Source organism: Vanessa tameamea, chromosome 13 (assembly GCF_037043105.1).
Source record: "Vanessa tameamea isolate UH-Manoa-2023 chromosome 13, ilVanTame1 primary haplotype, whole genome shotgun sequence".
In the NCBI taxonomy this organism is placed as follows: domain Eukaryota; kingdom Metazoa; phylum Arthropoda; class Insecta; order Lepidoptera; family Nymphalidae; genus Vanessa; species Vanessa tameamea.
Genome location: NC_087321.1, coordinates 3,212,290 through 3,226,932, shown reverse-complemented (window position 1 = coordinate 3,226,932; position 14,643 = coordinate 3,212,290). Strand labels below are relative to the sequence as shown.

General features: G+C 34.5%; 1 protein-coding gene across 2 annotated transcripts in view; it reads left to right on the top strand.

The window, feature by feature from the left end:
- LOC113397965 (fibroblast growth factor receptor 3-like) overlaps window positions 1–14,643 on the top strand; it is a 144,725-nt gene that overhangs the window by 104,903 nt on the left and 25,179 nt on the right. The window lies entirely within an intron of this gene.

The following is a 14,643-nucleotide window of genomic DNA, read 5'->3' as shown; positions in this document are numbered from 1 at the left end:
AGAAAGAAGCGCCTTACAAGACACGAATGAAATGAGACTCACTAAAAATTATTACGTATTACGTAAAACGGCCATTCTAAGCAATTTCATTGCGTAACTCTTGACATTTTGGAATATTCCCTTGACAAAATAAAATGTTACTTTTATACGTAAGCGCAAATGTGAAATAATGAGTAATTTAGAATGTAACCTAATCTATTAATTAAAATAAATAACAAAACATTTTTTTTATTAAATCTTTATTAAGAAATATTATTTATTTTAATAAATGCAATTATATTGTAAATGGAGCAAACCACGCTTTTTCATAGATCAAAACCTAGTTACAACTAACACTAAGCACTGGATGATGATAGACCTTTTTGAATTTCGAATGTAGACATAAATTTTAATCAAGATTCATATCGGACGAAGGCGAAAATATGTATTCCTCGTTATTAAAATAAACGCTAACGGAGTCGTAAAGACTATCATCGAGATGTTGTTACAAAATCAAAATATGAAAGGTACTTTTATAAAAAATATATTTAACATCGTCGTAAACAAAGCATGTGTCATAATTACGTAATCTATATTCTTTGACTGATGTTTTTTTAAAAGGTCATCGAACGCTAACGCTCGAGTTACAGTAATTATGATAAATTATGATACTAACGCATACTTACAAGTTAACGTTTAGCGATTTATAAAAAAAAATAACTGCAATATACACTGCAAGCGAATACATTTATACAGCCAATACGATTTGTATATTTTATAAGCATGTACTTTAAACTACAGGTACATTCATTCATCGTTCTCCTAAAGTTAGTAGCGCATTGGCGATGTAAGGAATGGTTGATATTTCTTATAGCGCCAATGTTTTTGGGCGGTTAAAACGCCTTACCTGATGGTAATGGTATGGTCGCAAAATAGCTAATCCGAAAACAAAACTAAAAAAAATGGATAATATTATATTAATTTATTCGCCCGAATGTATAAACTGCGTGAAAAAAAAATTGATCGTTTTTACGAACGGTTAACTGTCTGACATCCAAGTTCCAACCTTGGAAATACTTTTACAACGTTGGCTTCCAACTCCCATACAGGCTAAATTGGGATGATTCTATTAAAATCTGCCAGAACCACACGAAGCCTGATCGTAATGAGAATAATCTATAATTTAACTGACGGTATAAGAAGTTATTCCTATTTCATACAAACATATGCTCGTCTGCAATCCTTAATAAATATTTAAAAAAAATAAGAAATCTATGACGTAATTTTCGTAAACATGGAAACAAAGTATTTAGTACGACGAAATTCATAATGTTCATTTTCGCAGATTGATGATATGAACTACGAGTAGGCGATGTTTGGTCCAGATATCTCCAGTTTCCGCTTAATATGATAAACACACAGACTTGATCATTACTTCTTTTGATAATATTAATAGCTACGATAGATTCATTGATATTTAAAGATATTTCATTTATTTTATCCTGACAAATTTCGACCAGAGATTAAGCTACTGCAAACCATATAATATATAGTCCAAAAGTATGGAATTTTTCTCCTTTCCTCTTATAATCGGGTCTAAATTTTCTCATCTTTCATAATCCATCCCAATCCGATAAAACAGTTCAATTAGCTTTTCGTATCCAATAATTTAGAGAAATAATATCTAATTTCTAAAATCCAGACTATTAAACCTATATTGATCTAAACAGGTCATTGAACTCGTGATCACAGTATTCTCAACCTTTTAAACTAGCACTAGACGAATAGATCACTGTTGATTACAAAAGTTGACGTTTTATACCTCTTGATAAATTGATAAGTTTTCTTCTGAATTTAACTAATCAAATCTGTATATCAATACGTGAATATCGACTTTTTCTACGTGTTCTTGTAAATATGTATTTAACATTTATTTTGTGGCATCGGTAGTTGGTAAGTGGTCAACACTGACCATAGAAATTAGCGCCGTATGAAATTTTAAACATTTCTTATATAACCATTACGCAACCAACCTTGAGAACTGAGATGTTATGTATCCTTGTGCCTGTAGTTACACTGGCTCAATCACCCTTCAAACCGGAACACAACAATACAAAGTATTACTGCTTCGCGGTATTACATAGTCAGGGGTATGAATATTATAGTGTAGTACTCGATAAGTGCATACAATATTAGTCAGTAAATCATGATTACATCTCAATACAAATTAATCCTACCAACACCCAGTATTACAAAATTCAATCAATGATGGAACATCATCAAAATCAATCGTATTCATCCAACAGAGCGATGATTTCAAAACGATTTTGATAATAATATTATTAACCTTTCGAATGCGCCTGCGCACTTACATACATTAATCAAAGTGACTGGTCAGTTCTTGGACGCATTATGCCACATGTCGTACTGAAATCATTATTGTACATCCATTACGATGTCCAAATGCAACTGTATCTATATATTTTTTTATCTATTATGTTAGTTCGTGGTAATCTACAATACGGCGAAATGTATTTGAAGCTGCACCTCGCTGGCAAAGTCAATCAAACATTGTTAGTTAATTTATCTGGTTCAACTATACTAATATTTTAAAGGGGCAAAATTTGTTTTTTTTTATATGTAGGTTTTCTTCGGAACTAGTGATCCGAATCTAAAAATGTTTTCACTGGTAGAAAGCTACATTTTCCTTATAGGGTACAAATTGTATATAATTAATTTAATTTTCTTTATTAATATATTGCAACTGTACGAAGGGTCGCTAGTTTTGTTATACAATCAGGGCCGAATAAAACATTTTGGCGCACCTAAGTAATGCACTTACTACAAAAAAAAGCACAAATTAATGTTATTTGTAAATTTAAATACATATCGTGTATAATATGAATTTATTGTTGAAGGTAAATAAATCCCTAATTTGAATATAATTATCACATTCCACTTATATTTAACATAGTGAATGCGTTATATAAATTTAAGTACGAAATTTGTTTTTTTTATTTTAATATCATTATACAATTTACGACAAAACGTAAGTCAAACAGATAAAACGTCAACATTATACCTGTATGATACGCATCGTATACAAAACCACGCATACATTAAACTAATTTAATTTAAATTATACCTTAAATTCATATATTTAAGGTCGAATATTCAAAGTTTGACATTGTATCAGCGAAAGCACAATACCACTCTCACTCTCATCACCGTCATGACCAAACTTGTTCATAATTTACTTTAATATTCGTTACACAATATTGACCTTAAAAAATAGGATCATAAAGTCGTTATTTGTAAAATAATTATAATGTATTATGTTATGTAAGAGGAACGAGTTTACAAATATGTGAGGTTGTCTTGAAATATTATTGATGTCTTAATTAAAATATTAGCTTTAAATTTTTATCAAAAAGCATTGCATACAGTGAGATAGCTTGATCTTTCTGACAGATGTAATTTTTTCTGATCGACATAACTTTGCAATGACGAACATATTATTTTCTTAATTTTATGATTTTTTTGAAATTTGAAATTTTAAGGCTTTTTCTATTATATATTATTGCTTCAAAGTAAAATTTAAATAGAAACACTGAAACGGACGGACGGATCGGACGGTAGGGACACGAATAACAGGTAGTAACTGCTACAAATATTGATTACAAAAATCTTTATTTAAGATCATTGCTAAGTTATTGTTATGAACGAGGATCCTTTTGGTTGGGATCTCTTTGGCTAGTGGTTGGGGTCTCATTAGCTGGTATAATTCTTTTTAGAAAAATAAGTTAAAAAAAATTGAATTCTAATTTGAATTACGCATTCCATCGTTCCATCGACTGTTATATACCTTATATTTTCTGTTTCTCATCACTAGCCCGTCTGTCAAAAGATCAAGCTAACTTGAACACGGTATAGAATTGCACGTAATAATCTAATTTAAATCTTAATCACCCAGATTATAAAACAATAGGCAGACGGAGCGCGCGGAACAAAAACAATAAACAAAGTGATGTGAAGCAATGAAAGCGACTACAAATTACTGGTAGTGCGAATCAATAAAATTTATAATAAAAGTGACAGTACTTTTTACGCTTTTTAAACAAAAACAAACGAGACAAGCTTAGTACATTCGTGTGCGCAACAGCTACGCTTGACACTCGTCAAACATCATACTACTTTACTAAAGTGCGTGTCGTATAAAACGAAATACGCAAGTTTATAAATCAGCTTTAAGTATTTTTTTATTGGAAAAATAAATATCAAATAAGAGATATGTAATTATGTGTCAAAGTTTATTTGGTAATAGTATTTCTGTGTTCCGGTTTGAAGGGTATGACCTGTGTAACTACAGGCCCAAAAGACATCTCAGTTGCCAAGGTTATGTCAGAAACATTTAGAAATGATTACATTTTCATACGGCTCCAATGTCTATGCCTAAATGTATGTAAATTTACGCCGAAAAACGACATTAAAAAAAAAGTGAATATTATTTTTTTGCCGACAAAATTTCCAATAGTCCTTACAAAGGTAAAATACAACTTCAAAGATATAATAAAAATTTCTTACGCAATCTGGCGTTTGGGCATATACTATGTATGTTGTATCGTGATAAACAATTAAAATATTACTTTATTTGAGTTTGGATTCGAGTAGATATATTATGATTAATTTATCATCATATACATATATAGTTAAAAACATTTTTAATTTTTGTTTTTCCTTTTCGTATATAGTATTACTTTTTGATAGGGCTTTGTACAAGCCCGTCTGAGTACCACCCATTAATTATATATTCTACCGCCAATCAACAATACTCAATACTGATGTGTTCCGGGTCAGTGAGCCAATGTAAATACAAGCACATGAACATAAAATCTTAATTTCCAAGGTATATAGCTCATTGGCGATCTAAGGAATGGTTAATATTTCTTACAGCGCCAATGTCTATGGGCGGTGGTGATCACTTACCATTAGGTGACCATTTGCCCTTCCTGATATAGTTAGGCTCATCTATATCATAAAAAAGCTCGGTTATGAATAGAGATATTTTAATTTAACAAAATACCTTTAGCATGAGAATAAGGTTTAAAAAATAATTTATCCATACGGCTTTGTACAAGCCCGTTTGGAAGGTACGACCCACTCATGACACGTTTAATCGCCAAACAATACAGTATTGTGTTCCAGTTTGAAAGGTGAAACAGACGGTCTTATTACAGGCACAAGATATATAACATTTCCTAAGTATTCGATTATTAAGAGTGGGTGCCTAACCAGCGGGCTTGCACAAAGGCCTTCCACAAAGTAATAGCTATCAAAACGATCCGTAATCTTTGATGCAGGACAAGAAAACCGAATCGACAACCTTTTTTTTATGGCAAAATTTAGATATACCTCATATTATTACATAAATACCAAAAAAAAATAGAATAAATATTTTAATATAAACGAGCAATCGCTTGTACATTCTGTAGTAATCCATCTGATACAATTCATCACCACACGTCAGACGTCTCTTTTAAAATGTACTTACTCATTTAATCTCGTATTATAATTATCTAAAAAAAAATGATCATAAATTCAAAGCGTAAGCTCTAAAATGTAACTAAAATATCTTAAACGAAATGAATGAATGTAATATTTATGTCGATTAATGACTTTGAAGTTGAGTTAAATGACGATTCAAAAGCGCTTGTAAAAGCCTACTTGAATAAAATATATTTCTAATCTAACTTTCCATTTACATCTAAATTTAGATAAAAAACAAACTTGAAAATAACGTTTTGTTTTCAATAAATGCTTAATACTCGGTATTAACGTGGATAGAATATATATCTAGGCTATATTTATACGATCTAAAACAATTTACCATACATTGAATTAAAGGTCAAATCTCTGTGTCATCTAAAAAGGAATGGCTACTTAACCCTATTAGAGGGGTAGAGTTAGTTCCGCGCGGATGAAGCCGACATAAGCAGATATTATTTACTTCAAGATACATCAAAGGTTACTAATCCACTTACCGACAAGTTTATATTAACATGTAAGGAGTAAGTTATGTTTGTCTTATTTTTTGCTTTGAGTTAACACTATCAAAAATGTTAAAGGTAATGTCAAAGTAAAGTAAAGCAACAATATACTGGCCTGAGCTTTGGTCTTCTCGAGGAAAAGTTTTGACGCAAATTCCACGCTGCTCCAATGATGGTTGGTAGAGATGCAAATGTGACAGAATTTCATTAAAATTAGACACATGCTGATTTTCTTACGATGTTTTCCATCACCGCAAAATACGAGATATATTTTGAACATAAATTAAGCAGTTCGTTTTCTTGGATAATTAGAAATACGAAAATGGGTGTTTTAGCTTATATTTATAAGTAAAAGACCGAAGTCACAGTAATTTCCGATATGATATCCCATTGGGTAGTTTGGATTGGTATTCAATAAATAAACATAAACTTGCACAAAAAAGTACCTCTGACCTGAGAAAAGCGGAGAAAGAGGACGCAGCAAGTTTTAATTGTAAAACATATATAGGCGGCGATCCTGGAGGGCAAGACGTGGGCAGCGTCATACCATATGCTATGATGGCAAATGTCATGACACTGCCTTGCGCCGTCTTGCCACCTCCCCGATATCGTACAATATATATGATCATAATAATAGGGAAGATATATATATTTAATAAAACTCTGTTTTTATTTATTTTTCTTATTTAAAGGAACACGTCTAACAACTGTGCCGCCTCGGCTTATCACGTTACATATAAACTTCTTCGCTTTACGTCGGTTAATATGATCGCAAAGCCAAAAAAGACTCATGTGTCAATAGAGCTGTTAATAGTCCGCTAATAAATCATATTAACGATTTCCATCAAATAAAATACAAGGACGTCGCCGGGCGTCGTCGTGTGGACGTAACAATGTCAATATCATTTACCCGGTATTTAAGTGTTTTTAAATTAACTAAAATAACGTCACTAATATAGAATAGTCGTAACTCTGAATTCATGACGTTTTTATTAGTACTGCGATCGTCTTGATGGCATTTTTCTCAATAATTTAAATCTATATTAATAAAATGAGAAGATGTTTTGTATTAACTAAAAAAATCTACTAAAACCATATTTATGCAACTTATACCAAAAGAAGCAGTACGTTTCAGAAAGTTTTAGGATATCTTATATTCTTGGCAAACAACGTCTGCCAATGGTTTTTCTTGTACATAATATGTATATACTTAAAACTAACCAAATCATTAATTTATGGTACCATTTATTCCAATCAGACCGGATCATACGTTCCTATAAAGTTTCGTAATTCTAGAACTTAAAAATTTAAAAAAAGATAAATCATATCTACTAAAAATGTTGTAATCAAGCGCATTCAACAAAGAAGACAATATTTCTAATATTTATGAATGGAATAATTACTATGCGAAGTTTTTCTCCGGAAACATGATGTATACATTGTTGCTAGTTTCATAAAAACTTGCATGTGTTTTTAGAGAGTGTGATTGCCCTCAACGCGGATAGCGTTCTTAAAACAGGAACTGTTTGATCGCATGAAGATTGTTCTCTCGAGGAAACATTTTTGTTGAATAATTTATATTTATATTTATGTAAACAACCTGTAAACGTTACCACCACTAATCTAAATCCCCCCCCCCCTCCTGAGAAGAGGATTAGAGCTTAATCCACAACCCCGCTCTAATGCAGGTCGATACACACAGTACATGTGTGGCAGATTTTAACCCAACTTACATGTACAGATTTCGTCATTATGTTTTCCTTCACCAAAACTCACGATTTTCATTGAACACACTAGCTACCCAGGCTTCGCATGGGTAAAATATTGGTCCACATAAAACGTTTTTATCTCAATATACATCTTTATTGATCGGCATATTTTTTTCCGACTTCTTCAAGAATCATCATTACATTTTAGCCAATACAAAATCTAAATGAATTATACATCTAAACGTTCCTGGTTAATTACTTCGTCAATTAGTGAAATCCGTTTAGTGGCGGAGTTTATAGCCTACAGAAGAGAAGAGTTCAATTTATAACACGTAGTAATAAAAACTCAATTTCTTGCCCGGTTTTGAACCGACAATCTTCGATGAAGATTCACGTGTTCTAGCTACAGCAGTATTTCAGCTCATTTATATTACCAGTAACAATAGTCACGAGGCAGCTTATGGCTTCAGTTGAGACTTTTGATATAATAAGCCCCGGAAAAGACTTGATACAAGTTTGTCATACTTGTACTATAAGTACAAAATATTTGTATTATAAGTACTTTCATAAACATCCACTGTAAGACTTCGTCTTCTTATATAGAGGTCAGTATTTTTTATTCATAAAAATCAACAAGATTACATCATTTCAATTTAAGTCCATAAGAACGCGAGAAAATTTAATTTAAAACATAATTTGCATTTACTTTAAATCTAAAGAGGTTTTAATCTAATTATTATGGAAGAAGCTCAAAGCTGTCACTTTTTGACTTGTCTCTAGTATGTTAGGTGTTTACATTCATTCCAAATTTGAAATACCAAATTTACGAAATTGGTGTTAGAATAATAATAGTAAAATATATAAATACTCTTACCGACCAGAAGTTAAAATGACTTTTTAACTATCTGACTTTATAATAACAAAAGACAATTTAAACGACAAATTTTCTATGACACAGAAATAGTATGTCTGAAGAACGAAAATTTCGCGCCAAAAAGTCAACTCAAGTCAATGTCACAGGCTTTTTTTTATTTATTACGCTACAAGGTATTGATGCATTAGGCTGTAAAAATATATAAAATATATACGTGCAAGTATTTTACAGGCAATAGTTTGTGAAATTATATTCATTATTCTAATATTAAAAGTATTATTATATCTTATTGAGATAATGAGTACGATTTTATTCGTAATTATCGCGATACGGCGCACGCGCATTTACTCGTCACTAAATTCGTTTATTATTCAATTGCTTAGCTTTCAAATGTATCAAGTGAAATGATTCAAGATTGTCACGTTTTATTTATATAGTTTAATCATATAATCTACCGTACTTAGTATTGTTATGATCCGGTTTGAAGGGTGAACCAGTATAACTAAAATCACAAGGGACATAACATCTCAGTTCCCAAGGTTGGTAGCACATTGTTGATATGGACAAACGATTAATATTTCGCATAATGCCAATGTCTATGGACAGAGGTTACCATCAGGTGGCCCATTTGACAGTCCACCTATTCGTACGATATTTAAAAAAAAATAGCTAACTCACAGCTAAACCAAAACACAACAATATTAAGTATAGTTGCTTGGCAGTAGAATATATTATGATGAGTGGGTAGACTTGCACAAATTCCTACCACCAAGTAATTATAATCGTGTGTTGCTGACGGTGAGCCTGATATGACACTGATGTAAAATGATATATCAAAAAATCATTGAAATCCTGACGCTGACTTAGGAATGCCTGTGTTTTAAGGGCCGGTGTTATCCCAAACATTTCAATGTAAATACTACATTAGAGCTAAATAATTAGTGAATAATATTCAATAATATAATTACTTGCTTTGTCTTGATTGAATCTACATTCAGAACCTCAGAACCGGTGATAGCTTTATGTTTAACACAATTCCATAAAAGTGATTCAAAAGCCTATTTGAATAAAGCATATTTTGATTTTAATTTTTAAATATAGTTACATAAAGACAAAATTGTAATCATATAAAAATACCCAAAATATCTTTCCTGGATTTGTTAATTGATTCACCAGTTCAGCTTAATATAAAACACTCAAAGATACACACACCAATACAGATCCAGCATTATTTAAAGGTATTATTTAACAAATCCTTGGCACGTGTAACGGAGGCAGGAATACCACGACAATTTCCCGGTAAAATGCTATTCCGATTATCTGAGGAAAAAATTAACCAGCCCTCTGTTAGACGCAATACGACTGGTATTTATTATTGATGGACATATTATATTATTAACGATACTTGGGTTCTTATGATGAAGATCATTTCGTCCTTACCTGTTTTATAACTACATATTATTTATAACAACATTCGATAATATTAAGAAACACGATACACAGCTTATATAATATGATTCTAATGTTGCATTGATTATATTTCGTATGAAATAAAATAGACTAATTGAAGCATAAACAATTGAGGCCGAATAGAGACGCCGGGAAACACGAAGCATCGAAATTGATGGATTTAAAACTTAATAAATAGGGAGTATAATAAATAAAACCGTAGAGTTTGGTTAATTAATTATTTTTCGTTATTAATATTATATAAATATATATAAATATTGAACAACATCACATACATTACTCTGTTCCCAATGTAAGTAGCTAAAGCACTTGTGTTATGGAAAATCAGAAGCAATGACGGTACCACAAACACCCAGACCCAAGACAACATAGAAAACTTGGTGAACTTTTTCTACATCGACTCGGCCGGGAATCGAACCCGGGACCTCGGAGTAGCGTACCCATGAAAACCGGTGTACACACTACTCGACCAAGGAGGTCGTCATATAAGAACGGATTATAGGTATAGCATACGCGTCGTGATCACATCTTACCCCCAGGGCACCAATATATATTTAAAATCAATAATAGCAAATAGAAACAAAAAAAGATATTCGCTAAATGTTCTCAGGACTGATATATTTCTTTTTCGAAATTAGTTCAATATTGCATATCAATACTTCAAAGATTCATAATGCATATTATTTTGAATAATGTTTTTTTTTATGCTATAGGGGGCAAACGAGCAGGAGGCTCACCTGATGGAAAGTGATTACCACAGCCCATGGACATCTGTAATACCAGGAGGGTTGCAGGTGCGTTGCCGGCCTTTTAGGAAGGAGTACGCTCTTTTTTTTAAAGGTTCCCAAGTCGTATCGGTTCGGAAAAACCGCCGGCGAAAGCTGGTTCCACAGAGTGGTTGTGCGAGGCAGAAAATCTTAAAAATCGCGCTGTTGTGGATTTTCGGACATCTAGGTGGTGCAGGTGAAATTTAGAATTTTGACGAGATGTCCGAAGGTGAAATTCAGCTGCCGGTATTAATCCAAACAATTCCTCGGAACATTCCCCGTGGAAGATTCGGTAGAAGATGCAGAGTGATCCAACATCTCTACGCAGAGCCAAAGGATCGAGCAGATCAGAAAGGGCTTGATCGTCGATAATGGAAGGAGCTGGTACTGGGGAGCACCCGCCCAGAGGTGAGAGCAGTATTCCATGTGAGGCCGAATTTGCGCCTTGTATAGTCTTAGACGATGGGCCGACGTGAAATACTGTCTTGCCTTGCTGAGCACACCGAGCTTTTTTGATGCCAATTTGGCTTTGCCTTCCAATTGACCGCGGAACTGAACGTGGCTCGAAATATCAACGCCAAGTATTCCGATACTAGCTGTGAGGGCTATCGGAATGTTATCAAATCGTGGGGATACGACGAATGGTGTTTTTTTGGCGGTTAGCGCGCAAACTTGCGTCTTTTTGGGGTTGAAGTGGACTAGATTTAGCCGGCCCCAGTTCGAGACTTTGTTTAACGAAGACTCGATTTCAGACACAAGTTTGTTCCGGTTTTCTTCGACGTTTTCCCGAGAAATATTAGCACGGCCAGTGTATGAGGTGTCTACAGTACTTTCGTCTGCATAGCAGTGAATGTTACTGATTTGCAACAAGTCATTGATATGCAGTAGAAACAGAGTGGGTGTTAGAACGCAGCCTTGTGGAACACCAGCATTGACGAATTTTAAATCGGAGCATGCACCGTCGACAACGACTTTGATGCTCCGATCTGCCAAAAAACTGGTAATCCAATTGCATAATTTCCCGGGAAGCCCATAGGAAGGAAGCTTCGAAAGAAGCGCTTTGTGCCACACGCGATCGAAGGCCTTCGCTATGTCCAGACTGGCTGCTAATGCCTCCCCCTTGCTCTCAAATGCTTCCGCCCATCTATTAGTAAGGTAAACTAGAAGATCACCGGCTGAGCGACCCCGACGGAAACCGTACTGGCGGTCGCTAATCAGCTAGTACTCCTCTAGGTACCGCAGGAGCTGGCAGCTTATAATGGACTCCATTACCTTGGAGAACAAGGAGGTGATGGCTATAGGCCTATAGTTGGACGGGTCACACCGCGGGATTGTTGGTGGTGACTTTCCTCGGTCACCCAGAGTCGAATTCGCAGCAAAGAGAGAGCCTAAAAGATCAGCTTTCTCCTTCGCTGTATGGGCCAATGACTCACCGTCTCTGTGCAAAGATGGAAAAGAGGGCTGACAGAAATTCCCTAAGACAGCCTTAGCGAGAGACCAGAACGCACATGTTCCTGAAGGGAGGCGCACCAGTCTCTCGCCATTTCTGCCAATGTATTCCGTCTTCGCCTCAGCAATCACGTTTTTGAAGGATCTAGAGATAGAGGCAGAGGGCAGCCTGGGCATCCCTACTCAGATGGTGTACGTCCTGAGCATGGATGCCCAGAAAGGGATTTTCCACCGCAGTCGCTAATGGTACCCTCCTGGGGTAATGTAACCAAATTCTGCACAACCATCATGTTTGGGGAGGGGGATCGGGCCTCCGGGATTCTCACATACCAGACGAAACACGGTAGCATAACTACCACTTTACGCCGGTTTTAAGTGAGAGAGTGGTACTTCCCCGGGCGTACCGGCCCATTCGGTTGCAACACGAAGGTATGCAGTGTGGCATACCACTTAAAATGTTTATGACCTTTATTTTGAAATATGATATAAGTATCTTATTTTTCAAAGTATTTATTACGTAATATAAAACATAAAATACGAAATTTAAAAAAATATAATGTAAGTATTACACAAAAAATATATATTGAAAACAACTTTATATAACCGCCTTAAAATGTACTACAGCTGAGTTAAGGCTTTGTAGAGAAAGTTTCGATCCTTCACCACGCTGATCCAATACTCCAAGATGAACACGTGGCCCAATTTACTTGCAAATTACTCTATACCCGGATTTGAACCTGCAATCGCCTACAATATTCATATCTTATCGACTCGATAACTACGTGTACTTCTAACACTAATTAATATTTATAAAGGTACATCAATTGCCTTACATCACTATTTATCTCATCAAGACGAACGGGTGTACCATCTTACCTTATGTGGTATGTCTATGTCGTTGGCCTAGGCTTAATAGGAATCTAGATTGCCCATAGAATGTTGTACTTTTGCCTTGATCTGTAAATATTGATGCGTTGCAATTACTAGAGAATTTTATGGAATTACATTAAAAAAAATATTTTAGGTATACATTTTTACATTGCATTACATGAATAGCATGTAAATTTCCCACTGCTGGGCTAAGGCCTCCTCTCCCTTTAAGGAGAAGGTTGGGAGTATATTCCACCACGCTGCTCCAATGCGGGTTGGGTAGGTATGTTTCGTACATATTATTATAATATTAAAGCAACAAATTATTTAAGTATATAACAACGGCCGTTGATCAGATAGCCTGTACATTTTAAGGCTATTTTAAATATATTTAAGGAAAGTCTTGGTAGGAAGGAACAGCTTAAAAATATTAATCTTACGAAATCTTTGCACTCCATTCAAAAATTTTATTTGAATAACAGTATCAAAAACAAAAGTAATAAAATTCATTTAACGACAACACAATACGATAATGTCATATAAGTGCCAGAAACCATACGCCCATGTTCTCGGAAAAAACGTGACAAATTGTTGTACATCGGCTAAAAGAAGTCAATGTACTTTAGGGAATGATCCGTTAAAGAATTCTGTGTTTTCTACTTTCGAATGCCAAATCAATAATCACAGAAGGAAATCAGTGTTTAACTTGACACAGTTAAACATAAACAGTATTTTATTATTTTGAAGACAATTTAGTTTTCGACATTCATCACCTAATAATTCTTGGTTCATGTGATTTGTCGTGAAGCGCATACTGCGGAACTAGTCCACAAATTGATCGTAACTCGCCTGAACAAGCGAGACCAGCTGGAGCTTGTGGCAGACGATTTCTGTAACCCTTGACCTGCATTCGGGTAGCATAATGTAAGGCGTCTTAAAGCTAGTTGGGCTGATCGCTTGACGAAAGTAGCGTGATTCGCAAAAGGTATATCCTTGTATATGTGTGTGTATTTATGTATATGTAGTAGCCTCGTTGTTGTATTTACATGATATGGCCGTTAGACAAGTGCAGATTTTGCATCCTGGAACAGGCAATTCAAAGACGGTATGTAATCAGTAGCAGCGACTTGAGGTAGTTAGGCGTGTTCTGCCGTGCCTTGGTCACGCATGTGATCTCGTCGTGTTGGATATGAAAGCGAGGAAATAGATAATGTACTGGCCTAAGGGAGGTTATGTACTTAAATAACAAAATAGTCAACTGAAACACAAAGAACACGAGCGAAGTGATTGGTTTTTGTGACAAACAATTTCTGTAGATTCTTATAATGAAATATTATCAACTAGATTCCGCCTGCGGCTTCGCCCACGTTTCGAGGGTAGGCTGGGGGACTACAATCTGTCTATATCAAATTTCATTCAGATCCGTTCAACCAGTCCGGCGTGATTTAGTAACAAATATCCGTCCATCGAATCTTTGC